Source organism: Hoplias malabaricus, chromosome 2, assembly GCF_029633855.1.
Source record: "Hoplias malabaricus isolate fHopMal1 chromosome 2, fHopMal1.hap1, whole genome shotgun sequence".
Lineage (NCBI taxonomy): Eukaryota > Metazoa > Chordata > Actinopteri > Characiformes > Erythrinidae > Hoplias > Hoplias malabaricus.
Genome location: NC_089801.1, coordinates 24,483,461 through 24,500,136, shown reverse-complemented (window position 1 = coordinate 24,500,136; position 16,676 = coordinate 24,483,461). Strand labels below are relative to the sequence as shown.

General features: G+C 39.8%; 1 protein-coding gene across 2 annotated transcripts in view; it reads left to right on the top strand.

The window, feature by feature from the left end:
• The window catches only part of camkk1a (calcium/calmodulin-dependent protein kinase kinase 1, alpha a), a 105,183-nt gene that overhangs the window by 23,635 nt on the left and 64,872 nt on the right, over positions 1–16,676 (top strand). For both annotated transcript variants that reach the window (XM_066661676.1, XM_066661675.1), the window contains exon 2: positions 1,906–2,015. The gene's annotated coding sequence lies outside the window, so the exon portion shown is untranslated. The remainder of the gene's footprint in view (positions 1–1,905; positions 2,016–16,676) is intronic.

The window sequence follows — 16,676 nt, the reverse complement described above, 5'->3', positions numbered from 1 at the left end:
CTTCCCCTCCTTTTCCACAAGTGAACACAGTTCTGGTATCTTAATGAAACAGCTGTGACATGATTTGGTCATTATCCCACAAGGATCAAACACCACAGCAGCATTCTCCCCCTGTCCAAACAGCCCTGTTCAGAACAGCCAATTTCAACACCTGACCTGCTGGAGATTAGGGGTGGGAGCAGTAAAGGAACAGAGCTGTCTCCTCCCTTAACATTAATGGCTGAAGTGCCCTTGAACAAGTGTGTGTGCTCACTGTGTAAAGTCCACTGTTGTTGGTGCATGTGTGTGTGTTTTTTCACTGCCACACATGAGGTAAACAGAGGCCCAATTTTGTTGTACTGCTGTGCAATGACAAATAAATAAATAAATGAATTTGGGCCTGTGAAATAGACTAAAATCCTATTTCAAAGTTTCCTTATGGACGCTCCCCAGCAAGCTCCCTCTGCCCTGCACATTTGTTTCATCCCATGTTTATCCTTACCTCAAACCCTTATTTTCAGCCTAGTTCCTCTGAGGTGAAGGCCCACTCTCACTCCTCTGAGTAATATGCCGATGTTGTTATGTCTTTATCTGCACGCTGTAGTATCCTGTTGCACAATGACCTTTAGCCACAGGCAAAACAGGACTCAGAGCAGAGATAGTATTCTACTGCCTGTTTACTGCATGCACCTGCTCTTTAACGTGATCTTTTCTGAAAGGCCCACAAAAGTTAAAAGGAGGTTAACTGTGAAATTTTAGCCAGACTTTGTACTGTTCCTAGATTAGCTTTAACAGATTTCATGTTGTTTTTAGTGGTGGTGTTATTTTTGTTGTTGGTGGTCTTGGTTGCTGTATTGATCTTAGACCGCTTTCCTGCTGTTATTGGTTCCAAAGTTCCAACTCAGCTCAGCGGGGCTTTTTTGCTTGTCCTCTAGGCAAATCTGGTACATGATTCATGGACCCAGGTAATTCTTTAGTCACTGTTCGCTTCTGGTTACAAGTGAGCCGAGTAGGTACTAAACCTGATTGGCCAGAGACACTTGACAATCACAAAAAAATGCAGACATCCAGCACAAATTAGCCATCTGTAAAATGTCCGTGTTACAGCAAAACAAAAAAACAAAAACAATGAGTAATTAGTGTGGTAGTGAAAAAAGCGACCAGGGAAAAGTGCGTTCAACCGTGCTGAGCTAAGTTAAGTAGATACTGTGCAGTGGAAAAGTGCCATTAGAGTCACTGATAATAATGCCTTTGGTGGTGGTGTTGTTGTTTGGTGGTGGTGCTTTGATATAAGCTTCTTGGTTAAAAATTGGGTGCTGTTTTTATTTACTGTGATGTTTGTGTTACTGTTTAATGTTTGTAGTCTTGGTCTTAGGGCTCTACCATACTGTATTGTTTGCAATAATATTGATATAATTTTTTAAATGATGAAAAGAAACAATATCATGATAATAGTGATATTCTGACTTGTTTACGTAACGTCATCATGCAGTTACGCACAACATGGTGTACCTTCATTACGTGGGTCATTTAGACAGAGCAACATGTACAGAGGAAAGTGTGGACAAGGTCAGAGTGGGTGGGTTGTCACAGATGAAGGGCGATGTTTATTAGTGCAACAAAAGAATACACTGAACAACACAAAGAAAAGAAAACTACCTCCATAATGAGAATCAGTCGCAAGGCTGAAACTCCATACACAGACACAACTGCCCACTGATGGAACCGGAGCTCTAGTACCTTAGGCCTTGCCCCCAAATATACCATTCCCGCATCAGGAGGGAACATTAAACAATACTGTGCATCCCGAACATCATCTGTACCGCATCATACACAGTTGCAACATAACATTTACATCTTCCAGTAAGTATTTACATATTCAAATGCCCATGATCATTAATTTCTCTTTATTCTCTTCCTTTACAGATTTGGGTGCAGAGTGAACCCTCCTCACCGTTGGTGGATCCTGACCGATAAGAGGAGCATCTGTATTTGCTGGACTATCCAAAAGGAAACGTTCCTATTAAGGAATACAGGTAAGTTATATTTATACTCAAGTTTAACAATCACAATTTACTTAATGTCTAAAGCTTTTGATGAGGTACTGGTTCACCACATCACACTCTTGTTGATAGTAGTATGGTTTTGTTGGGGTTGGTGCTGATCTTTGTGGTGTAAGTTTAAGTTTTATTTAATAAATCTGTAATTCTGATAAACAGCTGAATGCGTATTTCTGCCAAACTCTTATCATCAAAATTAGATCTAAATATTCTTCATTATCTTTTTTTGATATTTCCAGTATATGACCATGCTAGTCATAAAAATCCTAATAATTTAGGTAAATGGTATCATTATCAGACATTTTTCATATGCCTTCAACCCTAATTATAACATTTTTTGACCATGCTGTTGCCACAGTACTTATTTCACAGATCAGTGCTGTCAGAGGAAAGTGTTGGAACTCACACTTAAAAAGTTTTGAGCTAAGTTATCCCTCATTGTGTTTCAGAGTACTCTCTCATCTCAGTATGCTAGAGGAAAGAGATTGGAAGAACACATTAATTTCTGTGGAGGTGTGTTGTTTATTTAGGTTTCATTTTGTTAATGTGTTCCTGTTCAGTGCTCAGTGCTACAGAAACATGAGTGCTCACAGGAGGATGTAATACTCACTGGAAATACAACAGAAAAGAATCTAAGCTGCTCATCTAAGATTTAGAAAGATATTAGTCTTCTTTTGAAATATAGACTGTGTGATTTTTATCACATCACAGTGTTTTCCTTTTTTGGAAAATGTAATTTCTTCTCATTACTATTGTTTAAAAGGAGTTTTAATTAAACATTTGTGAAATGCTTTTGCCAAAGTACCCCAAGCATTAAACACCACAGTACTGCTCTATCTTTTCCATTCTGGTTTTCTCTATGTTTAAACAGTGCTCTTATTTCCCTGTGCTAGTCGTGTCTGGTTTTCTCTGTTTAAACTTTCACAGCGCTGTGATTGGACAGAATCAGACAAGGATGTGGGACAGTTCTGAATTCTATGTAAGAAGCAGTGTAATATCTTTTTTGAAACACGAAAAAATGCAATAACGTTTTTGCAGTGATAGTGGGAAGACAACAAATCAAAAAACAGGAGCGTTTTACAGGTGTGCTGGGATAGAATCACTATCACACTCCATGAAGCAAAAAAAAAAAAAAACATTTCCATTTCATGTCAATTCTGGCAGCTGATTTGGATTTTATTTTAGTCTTAATCTTTTGACTAAAATGTGTATTAATTTTAATCTCATTTCAGTCATTTAATTATTGGTAGTTTTAGTCTAATTTTAGTCAACAAAACCTAAAAACATTTTTGTGTAGTTTTACATTAAATAAAAACAGTAGTTTAAAACTTAGGCAACATTTAAAAATGTTAACCTCAATTTATGGAATATATTGAAGAATTTATGGAAATAATCTCCCTAATCACTATTGCGTATATTATTCACTATTTAGGGTACTGTTATATGGAGCTGAATTAAGGAGGGTTGTGTATGTTTTTACCAAACAAAGCAAAGGGTTATAGGTAATCTGCCATCTAATAGTGGGCGCTACTTTTGCAGTGCATTGTGGGATTGTTTGAGTGCACTGAAAATTGTCCATAATATTTCCTGACACTAAAACAAAATGGTGGAATCTTAAAAATGTGCACTATACAGTGAATAGATCAAAGACCGAGCGCAAGATTGATTCCTTTGTGCCATTGCCATGACAACAGCAAACATTCTGATCATTTTCCTGTTTCTATTTTTGATCTTCTGTTTTCAAAGCAGAATTTTTTGTCAAATTGTTAAAAAATATTTGTCAGTTGTTGTCAAAAAATACTTTTCTCATATTTTTTGTTAACAAAATTAAACCTGTCATCGTAGTCTCGCCATGGGTCTGTCTGTCCTTCCCCTGGTCAACTTATTGAAATACTAGCCCCCTAATCTCCCCCCAAAAAATAATCTAAATGGCTTATAGAAACTGGTTATTAAGCCAACGCTCTATTTTCTAAAGTCACTACAGTCACAGAAATAAATAAGTTAGTCACTGGAGGTTCTTCTTGAAAAGCCAGCTTCAGTCCCAACTTACTGGAACGAAAATGGAAGCTAATTACGGGCGAGTCCTGAACCACTCCAGATTTCCATGGGATTGTGTGTGTGCCGTGTTGCCATGTAGACATGACACATGGCTTTGTGCCAGGAAGCCCTGTGGCTATCAGGGCCAGTCACTAAATGGTGTTCTGTATTGCATTAAACAGTGCTTAACAGAGACTAATGAGCCTGTTCTAGTGACATTTTAATCTGAAACTGGGTCCTGATTCACTCAGTAGTTTGTGTATTAGCATTTGATGCAGCTCAGAGGTCCTACCTTGTGAGATTCTGCGCAGACAGTCTTAACTTAATTAGGATCCCTCAGATGTTTTATTCCTTTATTTTTTCAGTGGGTTTAAGAGAGACTGGATCAAAGTTGGTTACTAAATATTCTGTAGGTTTTGCCACTGCAGTCCAAGCCTTTTTAACTCAGCAATAGAAACCAGATCCTAATGCTATGTTTTTAAGTCTGTCTATTTAGATTCAAAACACAGACTAACACGCACACACACTCTCTCTCTCACACACACACACAATTTCATGCTGCTGCTTGGGGCTGATTTGATTTCCCGTCACTGCTCTTTACATGCCACCTTTCTCTTAATTGGATTTGCCTGGATGGAGGGTGACGCAGTTACACAGACCATGGGGAATTTGGACACCCAGCAAAATAACAAAACACACGCACAAACGTATGCTTACCAACACTGTGGGTTTGTCCAGCATCATTCATGCCTTTATCTTGATTAATTTAATCTCACTTTCTTTGTTTACACCAACCATAAAAGCAGGGTTGCCATTACCTCTGTGAAAATAATCCATTTCCCATTACACAGATGGAATCCCCCTCTCTCTGACCTGAGTACATTTAAACATTAGTGGAGAACTGAAGCAGTTTTTAATTACAAGTAGCCCTGCTGGCTGTTAACTGAGTTACTGTGTTAAAAGGCCCCTGTGATGGTAAAAGCTCATTTACAGACTATTAACTGCTATTTACTTATGTATTTATTGTAAATCATATCAGGACACTTGTGTTCACACAGTTTAACATAACTGAAATTTTAGACGTGGTGAGTGTTGTAATATCCTGCCTTAAAGGCAACATGGGTGATTTTAGAAATCTACTGTTCTCACAGCACCAATGAACTGGCCCTTCGCATTTGTCAATTCAGAGGCTCCACATCTTTGAAGGTGGTATGGTATGTTTGAGAAAGAAGCGAAATATAGCTTGTCTGAGGTTGAAGTTTAACTTCATTCATTCATTCATTCATTGTCTGTAACTGCTTATCCAGTTCAGGTTTGCAGTGGGTCCGGAGCCTACCCGAATCAATGGGCTCAAGGAGGGAACACACCCTGCCACCAGTCCTTCACAGGGCAACACACACTCATATATTTATTCACTCACACACTCAGACCTACAGACACTTTTGAGTCACCACTCCACCTACCAACGTGTGTTTTTTGACCATGGGAGGAAACCAGAGCACCCAGAGGAAACCCACGCGGACACTGGGAGAACACACCAAATTGCTCAGAGACAGTCACCCGGAGCAGGACTTGAACCCACAACCTCCAGGTCCCTGGAGCTGCACCACCGTGACACCAGTGAAGTTTTTGTCTATGAGATTTCAATCACTTTTTAAATTGCAATAGAACCTCAGTTGTAACTTGAGCTGTTTTATTTTGTAGCACTTTTGGTCAGCGGTTACTTTCATGCAGTTAGCGGTTTCTCTGATTTGGGTTCAGTTCCACCTTAAGCAATGCACAAGTATTACCACCTGTGGAGAAGGAATAGAGCAACATTCTCATCTCTTTTCATGCTTTTCAGTGTTTTGAGGTCTCTCCACAGTCCAAACCCCTGGCAATGCAGCGAGAGAGCTCCTGAGCCAGTTCTGACAGAGACACTTAGGCCACTTTTCCACTGCAAGGCTGAACAGTTCTGAGCATGGATGGTAACCACTCTGGTGGCTTTTTCACACGGACACAGTTCATCATGGAATGCTTACAAAGTGTGCTGAACACGGTTTTATCATCAAGGTCATATAACTATACTCGGGGCCACAAAACTATTCTGTTAGAGGGCTTAAAAGACATAGAGATCCACTGATGGGTCCTTTACAACATTTGCTACTCAAACACGACATTCTTCAGCACAACTTTCTACAGTTGAATAAAAACTATAACCTCTCCATATATATAATTTTTTATTTTTTATTTATTTATTTATTTATTTTTAATATAAATGTGTGTTTTAAATATGACATGTTATTAGTACTATTAATACTGCAGGTATGCCCCTTTTTTACTGCCTTTGTTCGGTATTCATGGACATATAACCTTAGTCTGTGTTGGGTTGCATACAAAAAAAAGAAGTACAAAAAACAATCCAAAATACTCATATTTACCACATATTTAGCATGCTAATTTACATTTATTATGAGACATCATATACTCCCTGATTTAGCAATGGAAAAAGAAATGGTAACATGGCCAACGGGTCACCAACGGAATGGTATGGAGCAATCTTAAAAACCATTGAAGTGGAAAAGAGGCATTCGCTTGTTTCCTATTTACAGAGCCAGGGCTGGACCTTTTTCCAGCACACAAACAGACTAGAGAGTTAGCAAATTCATAGAGAAGCATTCTCTGTATTTTATAAAACATTTATTGGATTAAAATGGTGAACATTGTGTTTAATGCCACATTTAATTTCACATTTACAAATAAGCTGGTTGAACCTGCTCTTGAAGCAAGTCGAAATCTTGCCTGGACAAGAAGCTACCTGTATGTTATAATGTGCGTGTTTTCACACCCTGAGACCTTAGTAATAGATTTCAGACATTGTTGTACAAAAATGACTGTTGAGCTGCATTGGTTGAACCTGCTTTGTACTGCAGGCAGATATCACACCTGAAAACAGCTGCCTATCTGTTAGTTTTACATTTGTCCCACCTCCTTGTCTGAGTCTCTCCAATCACAGTGTTAGACCCATGTTTGAATGAGAACACAAAGATGAGGTTAAACAGTCCAAAACCAATATGAGCAAACCGAAATCAGAGTACAGATTAAATTTGTAGAATATAAAAATGAAGAAGAAAGAAAACGCAAAAACGACTAAAATCCAGAGTTTCTGCTCCTCGCTTTTCACTCCTGGGCTCTCACACTGAACTGAACTGTGGCTCATTCTCATTTAAATAAACAGGTGCTAAAATCTGTTGTTCTAAACAGGGCTGTTTAGACAGGGGGTGAACGCTGATGTGATGTTTGATCCTTGTGGTATTTTAACAAAATCATGTCTTAGACATTTCATTAAGACACCACAACTGTGAGCAGAACTTATGGAAAATGGGAATTCTGCTCTTCCAGGCTACAATAAATATGTAATCAGCTTGAAGCATCATGTCATCATCATGCAGCCCTAATGCCTCATATACGAGACAAACAAAGCACAGTAATGAATGTTTCTATCATCCTTTGCCATTATGCAAATTGCAACTAATGACTTGAGAGTTTGAGAAGATTCAGATTCAGGCTTGATGGCCGGTCCTCGTTAGAAGATGCCGTCTTTTGTAGTTCCCATCAGTGGATTTCACCAGTTCCTTCCCGTAATTGAAAAGAACTTTCCCTCATCCAAAGGCAGGTTTGATCCCTCAGGTCCTCGTTCACACCGTCAGGCAGTTAGACAGACGCCTAAATCCTCTGTGATCCTGGGCCTGTCTCTGAGCAGAGGGCAGCTGAGCTCATTAAAATCTCCTTTCCATTCGGCACCTGTACTGCCCAGGCTTGGGTGTAGACCAGAGGGACTTTAAAAATGTCCAAGCAGACTGGCCAGAGATGGATTAACCAATTACAGCCACTGTATATACATGGAGAAAGTGTTTGGGTGGAAATTGGACTGGATTAATGGGATGGTAGGAAAGAGGCTTTGGGCCATTTGGGATCTGAGAATATTGTGAAGCTAAAAATGTTGCTGACTGTGAGTATTCTACAGAACCTTTTTTGACCAGTTCTTTCATGTCAGAGGTTTGTCACCGTACATGTTTTACTTGTGTGATATTTGCAGTAACCATTGCGCTAGTGAGACCACAGTAAAGGCCTGTACCTGAGGCCAATATTTTGGATAGTCGGATATCATCCCCAACATGGAGAGATCAGGATATCCGTCCCCACTGAGGCCATCTCTGCCTGGGAGCCCGAGAGGACAGAAGTGAATAGGCAGTTACTTAAGAAGCTATTGGTGTTCCCAGGACAGTGGACGGATCTCCTCAAAGCCCAGTCCTGGTGACCTATGCGCTTCCAATAATTATTTGCAGTAAGGTAAACACGGACGGAAAGTGCTACAAAATTAAACAACACCAGTTACAAATGAGCTTCTGTGGTAATTCAAACAGTGAAACAAGTTAACCTTCAGCCACATACACACAAGAATGTTTTTTTTCCTCAAACACACAGTTCCACCCTAAAAAGGCATGGAGCATCTAAACAAAAACAAACCAGAGAGGACAGCAATTCCCTAGAATAGGGAAGTACAATTTTGAGGGGATTGTTTTTAGATCATGTTTCGACTGTAATATGTGTATTATTTACTACACAAGACAACTGCTGAGCAATATCTTCAATTATATTTTTGGAATAAACACAGCTGCAGCGCCTTCTGCCATTGGTGGCTTATCACTAGCTGTTGATGTTTTAACATTTATAATGGACTCAAATATTCAGGCCCAAAATGTATCAGATGTATCGCTCTGTGATTTCGGTGGGCATGCAGTAAATAGTAAATCTGTCTCCTGAGAAGTGAATAAACGGCTTATACCTGCATCACTGCACTGGTGCTGAGCACTCGGGTAAAAGACTGCAGTAATCAAAAGGACTGCAGGATCTAAGGCAGCTGCTTTGAAGATGAGGATGTGAAAGCAGAGGAGGGGTTTAATGATACTGACCGCAGCAGTGACTGGACTCCTGGATTTTTAGCTCAGTGCTGTTGAACAAGGTCCAGACCTTCCCAGGACCACCCTGATTTTCCACCATTCTTCATTTATGAATCATTATTACCCCAGGCTATTTAAAGCTGTGTGTGTTTATAATAGAATGTTAGGGAAAGGGGTGTCCCCCAAGAGCTCACTGTTGTGTGTGTGTGTGTGTGTGTCTCTCCCTGTCACTCAGGGATAGCCCAACCTATAAATATATGATGTCAAATCCCTGCAAAGCAGACAGTAAAGAAGCAGGAGGACATGTGGGAGAGTTAGGAATAGGCAAATGATGAGGAATAAGATGGAGAGAGGGGAAAAAGTAAAAGCAGTAGAACAGGAGAAAGGGAGAGATAGAAAAAGGGGAAGGCAGAGCATGGAAGAGGTTGAGGAAAATAGAGAGGAGAGAGAGGTATGGCACCTTTTAATAAAAGAGGCCTTCTATTGTAACAAGCTTGACATTGTAACAATAGGAGAACGCTTTTTGGTGCCATATACAATCCTTATTTAAAAGTGCTATATAGAACCATCTATAGCACAGCTTTTTTGGGACTTGAGATTTGTTGGATTTCTCGGTGCACTGAAACATTTCAGTAAAATATGCATGTAGAGAGAGAGAGGGAGAGAGCGAGAGAGACTCTCCACTAATTCCTCGGTCACTGACCCGTGGTGGGAGAGCTGCAGGAAGGTTAGCCAGGGATTTGGCCTTGATCGCCCCCATTTGCCTATTTCAGTCATGGTCTGTCCTGGACTGGCTTTCAAATGTATTTTGTATGCTCTGCTGGTATGTTATTCCTGCATTTGTGTTTTGGTTCTGACCGCTTGTAATGGCTAGTATTGATTGGGATCTAGCTGCCCAGGCTGCTGGCCCTGTTTCCGATAAGGAGAGATAATCTCAGTGAATCAATTAAAGAGACCTGAGGATTAACTGCTGGAGAGAGAGAGAGAGAGAGAGAGAGAGAGAGAGAGAGAGGAGGGAGGAAGACTGGCTTCATAATGCCTCCCCACATGCTATTAGAACCTAGCCGAAAATGTGCGCTTCTGTTGCTAAAATAAGGAGGAAGTAAGGGTTTTTTTTTTTTTTTAATTCTAGCATGGATCATTTCGTCCTCATTATCCTCTGCGCTATCTCTAGGGTTTCTCTGGGTTTAGCAGAGAGCGCTGTAATCATTTTAAATGGAGCAGAATTTTAACTCTAACTGCATCCGCTAGCGAAGGGAGCTGTGCTGATTGGATTGATTAGCCTCTTTCTGAACCCCTAATGCTAACAGAACCAAGAGCGAGGAAGCCATGCCCTTGGCCCTCACAGAGTAATCCAATACGACCTTTGGTCCAATTTGTGCCATTCATGGGTCTATAATTTCATGCCCCTCTGTCACATATTAAAGCATAATTGCTGTAAATCTGCTAACCATTAGTTAAAGTGGGTGCTAGCACTGGGTCTCGTTGGAAAAGATGGTAAAAGCACTTTAATCTATACACCACACACCATTAACATAGCCTTAAAGCAACAATAGGTGATATTTTTAACTTAAAATTACAGCTTCAAAATCATTGAGATGCTTCTCCGACATGTAACTGGGAGAGTAGGGCCTCTGTAGTTGCTACTGCAGACTCAGCACTGCAGAAACTGCACAATGTAACTTTTGGAGGAGGGTATGGAACAACCACCACCCCTTTTATTTTAGAACAGTGATGTAACAATGAAATACACTCTGCAACTGAAGGGGGATCCCAGGTGTAAAAATATCACATCTTACCTTTTGTTCCTTTAAAAATTAATGTGGGATGAGCAGGTGTGTAAAACCTTAAATCACAAACAAACCCCTTTTCCAAAATTGATGTCATCAGCAGTTTGCGATCAGTGCTTCATGATGCTTTAATGTTACAGTGTGTGTGTGTGTCCTGATGTACACTCTGTCGCTGGTGTAGTCATTAACTGTGCTAATCCACTCTCCATGGGTTTCCTCTGCTTCAGACATCGACACTGTCTGAGCCTCCAGCCACTGCAGTGTGTGTGTGTGTGTGTGTGTGTTATTACTGAATTCTGTCTTACTGCTTACTGTCCACACTAAATAACCTTATTATGCTTGCCTTGCCTCATTGCAGATGCTGAGAGGGAGGGAGGGAGAGAGAGAGAGAGAGAGAGAGAGAGAGAGAGAGAGAGAGAGAGAGAGAGAGAGAGACATTGTATTATAACAATGTCTGCAGTAACTGCCTCTGCTCTTGTAGGAAGGCTTTAGACTAGATGTTGGAAGATGGCTGCCTGTGAGGATTTGACTGTATTCAGCCACAGATATTACTGAGTTTAGTGTTAATTACGGTGATGAAAAATATTCGTTGACGACCTATATTTCTCTACGAAAACTAGACGCAAGCTAAACACCACTAATAATTTTAAGACGATAAATATGGATAAACGGATAACTTTGAACTTCCCGTTAACGAATAAAGACTAAACGAAAATGTGAAAAACTGATAAATTACTCGTTATTTCAGATTCGAAAACACAAAATCGCCAGACATTATAAACATCGTCTGTTTGCCGAAGCAACAACAGCGGTGAAGAGGAGTCGACTCTCAAAGAATCGATTCTTCGAGCATCATATGAAGTTGCTCCTATCCGTGAACTAATGTTTTATAGAGTTGCAACTTTTGGAGTCGACTCGGTCTTGGTTTGCAGAGTTGAAATTACAAGGTTAATGTTAAATAAATGCAAACTGTATTTGAAGAAACAAGTGATAATGTTTATTCTATAATTTTGGAGATTTAACCTTTTTTAAATGTAACATAACGTTTAAGCTGCTGTGCACATGACCACCTGAACCTGCTCCAGAGCATCACATCGTATTGACAGTGCACTTAGTTGGAGGTTATATAAGCCGTGTGTGCACAGTTGGACTGTGTGTGTTCGATATAAAACAGCAGTGCATCTTTTAATAGATATGGATGGTTTAATGGATCCTTAATTATTTAATTGCTTCAGTGTGTTTTTGCTTGTTAGACAACTGCACTGAACCATTCATATTTTTTTTTTCTGATTTCCATTTTCTTTATTCTAAGTTTCTATGGCTTTGTTCTTTGCTCACTGTTTTCCAGCTAGCCTCTCTGCAGAGTTCAGTGTATTGTGTGAAGCTTTCATTTTAAAGATTCCCCTAAAGAATACAGCGTTTCCCGTCTCTCTCTGTAGCGTCTGGACAGTAATGTCTCTCTGTCTGAAAGAATCCAAAGCCTGTTGATTCAAAACACAAAAGGACACTCTCAGAAATACTGTCACTGTGGTATCTTTCTCTGTCTCTCTGGTGGTACATGTTCAGTACTTTTGGATAGGGAACATAATTGTAGCACCGTCTGTATTAATTAATGTATTTATTTTTGTGTTGATTTAATACGCCCCGTTTCATTTCCAAAACTAACCAAAAAGTGACATATTAATACTTATTTTTAGTTGTTTTTTAACTATTCTACAGTACAGTAAAGATCAAATCATCATCAAATCAAATTTATTCGTATAGAGCTTTTTACAACTGATGATGTCACAAAGCAGCTTCACAGAATTCCAGTAAAGACAAAGTTTTAACATGAAAGAAGAAAAAGAAAATCCCCCAGGTGAATGAGGCCAGGGGCGACAGCAGCAAGGAAAACTCCCTCAGAGCTGAGGAAGAAACCTTGGGAGGAACCAAGGCTCTCACAGGGGACCTATCCTCCTCTGGTTAATCTCCCTATTACTGACAAATATAAAAGGACCCTATACATCACATAGGTCTGATATGTTCACGTGTACTGATATAATCATAGTATATATAATGTACACAAATAAGAGCGTCAGCACTGCCATTGTGTTTCTCCACACAGTCAGAGGGGGAGAATCTTTTTTCCACCTGTTCATCAGTTTATTTTTGTCACCCAGTGGCATAAAATAAATGTGTCATGTCAGCAATTATTGGTTTGAAATATCAGAAAAATCAAAGCATCGGTTCGATGCTGATAACCTTTATAAAAGTAATGAATTTAATTTACAGTAATTTTGTTTCTCTGTAAAAGTTTATAAAAGTTTAAGATCATATTTGTATTGCACTTTTGGCGCTTTTCCTACACGGCTCGGCTCGGCTCTTTTGCTTTTCCACAGGCCAACTCTGTGTAAGTTTTCAGTCCCAGCTCGCTCCAGGATCTAACCGTGCAAAGTAGCTACTAAATGGTGACATGTAAACCCTGCAGAGCGCTGATTGGTCAGAGCCATGTCAATCACCACGAAATGCAGAGCTCATTCAAATCCAGCACAACTTGCCGCTTGTAAAATCTCTGAAGTTGCAGCAGCTTTCTCATTTATTTTGATCTGACTCACAATGGCAGCTCGTAACTTCACTTTGAGTTGTTTTGAAGAGGTTAATATGCTCCTTGGGCCGATGGGCGATGAAAATTACCATTGAAAGCTGAACATGCGGCAAGTAAAACTGATCTGTTAGAACGGGGATGCGGAGCCATGTTCAGGCCAAAAAACAAAAACAACAGGCGAATACACGATGAGTAAACAGGCCCTAACTTTACTGCCGCCATTGTGGTTTTCAAAGTCAGCGATTCCTGTTAGAGATGGGGGTATTTCAACATCTCTGACTCCATTTCACAGGGGAGCTGTGGCAGTGGAAAAGTGCCAAGCCCAGCCGAGCCGAGTCGTGTGGAGCCGACCCGTGCAGTGGAAAAGCAATGTTTGAAGTGATTGTCAGAAATAATCTGTACTCATTATATTTTATTCATTAATTATAGTCATCTCTATTTCAAATTGTTCTTATATTCAAGATTCATGAGGCTTTATTGTCATTCAACTAGGGCTGGGCAATTAATTGAAATCGACATTCAGAAGTTCTAATCGACATAATCTTGTCTTTTTCTAGAATATTGATTATTTTTATTTACTGTCCCTTTAAAACCACGCTACCAAGCTGTAGTCACGTGATTCTGCCCCAATCTGCCATGTGGAAGCAACCTAAACACAGAGGCCAACCAAGCGACTTGAGAAACAAGAGAGGAACAAGCTCCCAGCAACATTAGAAAAAATATCCCAGCTTTAATCCTGGATATTTACAGTAAAAGCCTCGTCACTGAAGTATGAGGGTCAAAAATACAAAACATAATAATCGTTAATTAATCGTAATTGTGGTAAAATGTACAATTAATCGTAATATTGATTTGTGCTCATGTCGCCCAGCACTAATTTAAACTATATACAGGGTATACAATGAGACAAAACGGCATTTCTCCAGGATCAACCCCCCCCCCCCCTTTTTTTTTTTTTAATGATGTGCTTTAGTCATTTATCACAGCTGCTGTTATTTAACTCTAGATCTTCCAAATAGCATTGACTAGCCCTGTGGTTGGATATGTGCCATTTACTGTCAGGATCACAGTAGATCGGACACTGGTCTTGATCCTTCTGAATAAGGTCATCTGTTAGCTGTAATTAATTTTCTCCTCCAAGCATGTGTCGAGCTGTTCCGTGATTCTGCGTCTTCTCCAGTTTGAAAGGGTGAAGCCCAGGTACTGTATCTCTATGTAAAGATTAATATCTTTAAGACTGGCTCCAGTGATTCCACTCTTTCAGATAGGATTGGGACCTGTTTTTTACACTGCCTTCTTTCCATGGAAGTGGGAAATATCTTTTCAATTTCATCCCTCCGTGGTTCCCTCCTGTCCAGCAGCTGTGTCACTTCCTCTCTCTGGCTGGAATAGAAAGTGACAGACAGAAACGGCCAAATGTAGCATGTCCACAGCGCTGGCTTATCTCCAGGACAAGCCACAACACAGAGTTCCATTACATCTCCTTTAAACAGCTGAGGGACGAGAGAGGAATACCTGCAGCTGCCACTTTCATCCTCCTCTCTTTCATCAATTTACTATTCACAAATGAACTTCTTCACTGTCAGCTTCCATCTGCTTCCCTGAGAAGAACTAAGCGAGAAGAAAAAAACGAAACCCCCAGCAGACTGGCCTGCCACGGTCTTCAGAGAAAATGGTTGGGGGATTGCCGTTGTGCGAGAGGCTTTGCAGTAATCCGCCTGACACTTCTTTACGTTTCTGTCTCTTCTTCTTCCAAACTGTTTTGAATAGAGACTGAATGATGACATTTCCAGGCTTAAGTCTGAAGACTGCAGGCAGTAGCCAGAGCACTTTGTGCTATGACATTCAACAAATTAAGAAATCCAAAGTTTGGCATCTGTTCAGGAGCCTGGAACCGAGCCCGGTTGGATGGGCCTTGATTTCAGCCGTCTTTACTTCAAAACAAAATGCCTACATCACATTTAGTCAGTTTCTGAGTTTAGTTTAGGACAGCAGGGAAAAACTTGGAGATAGAGGGGAAATATATTGGGGGGGAAAAAATCACCTGTTTTTTCAGTGAATTAGGACATATCACGACACAAGCTATTACACAAGCTTTTTAGTCACAAAACAAGGGGTAAAATTAGCTGCTCTCACTTTGTTCTTCTTCTTGCGTAGAGTGCACACTCTCCAGAATTGTACATCCTTCTAAACTATGTCCTGTCAAATTACAGTGCTGTTTATGTCAGAGCCAGGTCAAAGACAAGGTTAAACAGAGCAAAAAAAATGACAAATGAGTAATGATTAAATATGGAGAAGAAAGAGAACTGAGCATCTGCCCCTCACTCCTCACTCCTGGGCTCTCGCTCAAAGCTGAGCTCTGGCTCATTCTGAATAGGGCTGTTTAGACAGTGGGAGAGAACGCAGTTGTGGTGTTTGATCCTTGTGGGATTTTGACCAAAGTATGTCACAGATGTTTCATGAAGACCACAGAACTGTGTTCACTTGTGGAAAAGGGGTAGACTGTGTCATTTTGATAAAAAGCTCATGGAATCAAACAAAACACAGATTCTAAACTCTCAGTTAATAGTACTCTTAGTATTTTATGTAGAATAGAGTATATTTAATGCTGATTTGATAATGTTTAACTGGGGTAATTACAGTTAAATATGGCAGTGAATATCGTTGGTAGAAGTAGATTTTCCAGGGAGCAACAAAATTTGGCTTAAGCTCTTGTTATAAAAGTAGGACAGTGCAGCCATGTCCACAATCACAAACTTCAAAATCAGCATCTTTAAATCATCTAAACCAAACCTCTCATACTTTTAAATACAGTATTATCCCCGAGAAAGGAACAAATTGATGCACATGCATTTGGGTGCTTTTATCTTGATGGAATTCATAATGATTGCAGCGATGAATAAATAATTCTCCCTTACCCTTTTCAAACTACTTAAATTTTTAGTTTTATTTTTTAAATAAAAATTACACAACAGTCACCATAGAGTAGGAGGAAGTTGGAAATTTGAATTACAGTTATAGGTTACATAATAACCATAATAATCCCAGAGATGCTAAAAACATGTGAGTATGTATAAATATGTCTTACTCGTTGAAAAGCAATTTGACATGTAACTAAGCTTATAAATAAATATGTCATTATTACAAATAAATAATACACAACAATAAAGAGCCATAAACAAAGACTTGGACTTGTCCTTGGGTCAAGCGAACACTCTTAGAGATGCTACTGAATGATTCCTGAGACATGCTTTAGCCACCACACCGAAAAGAGAGACATAAA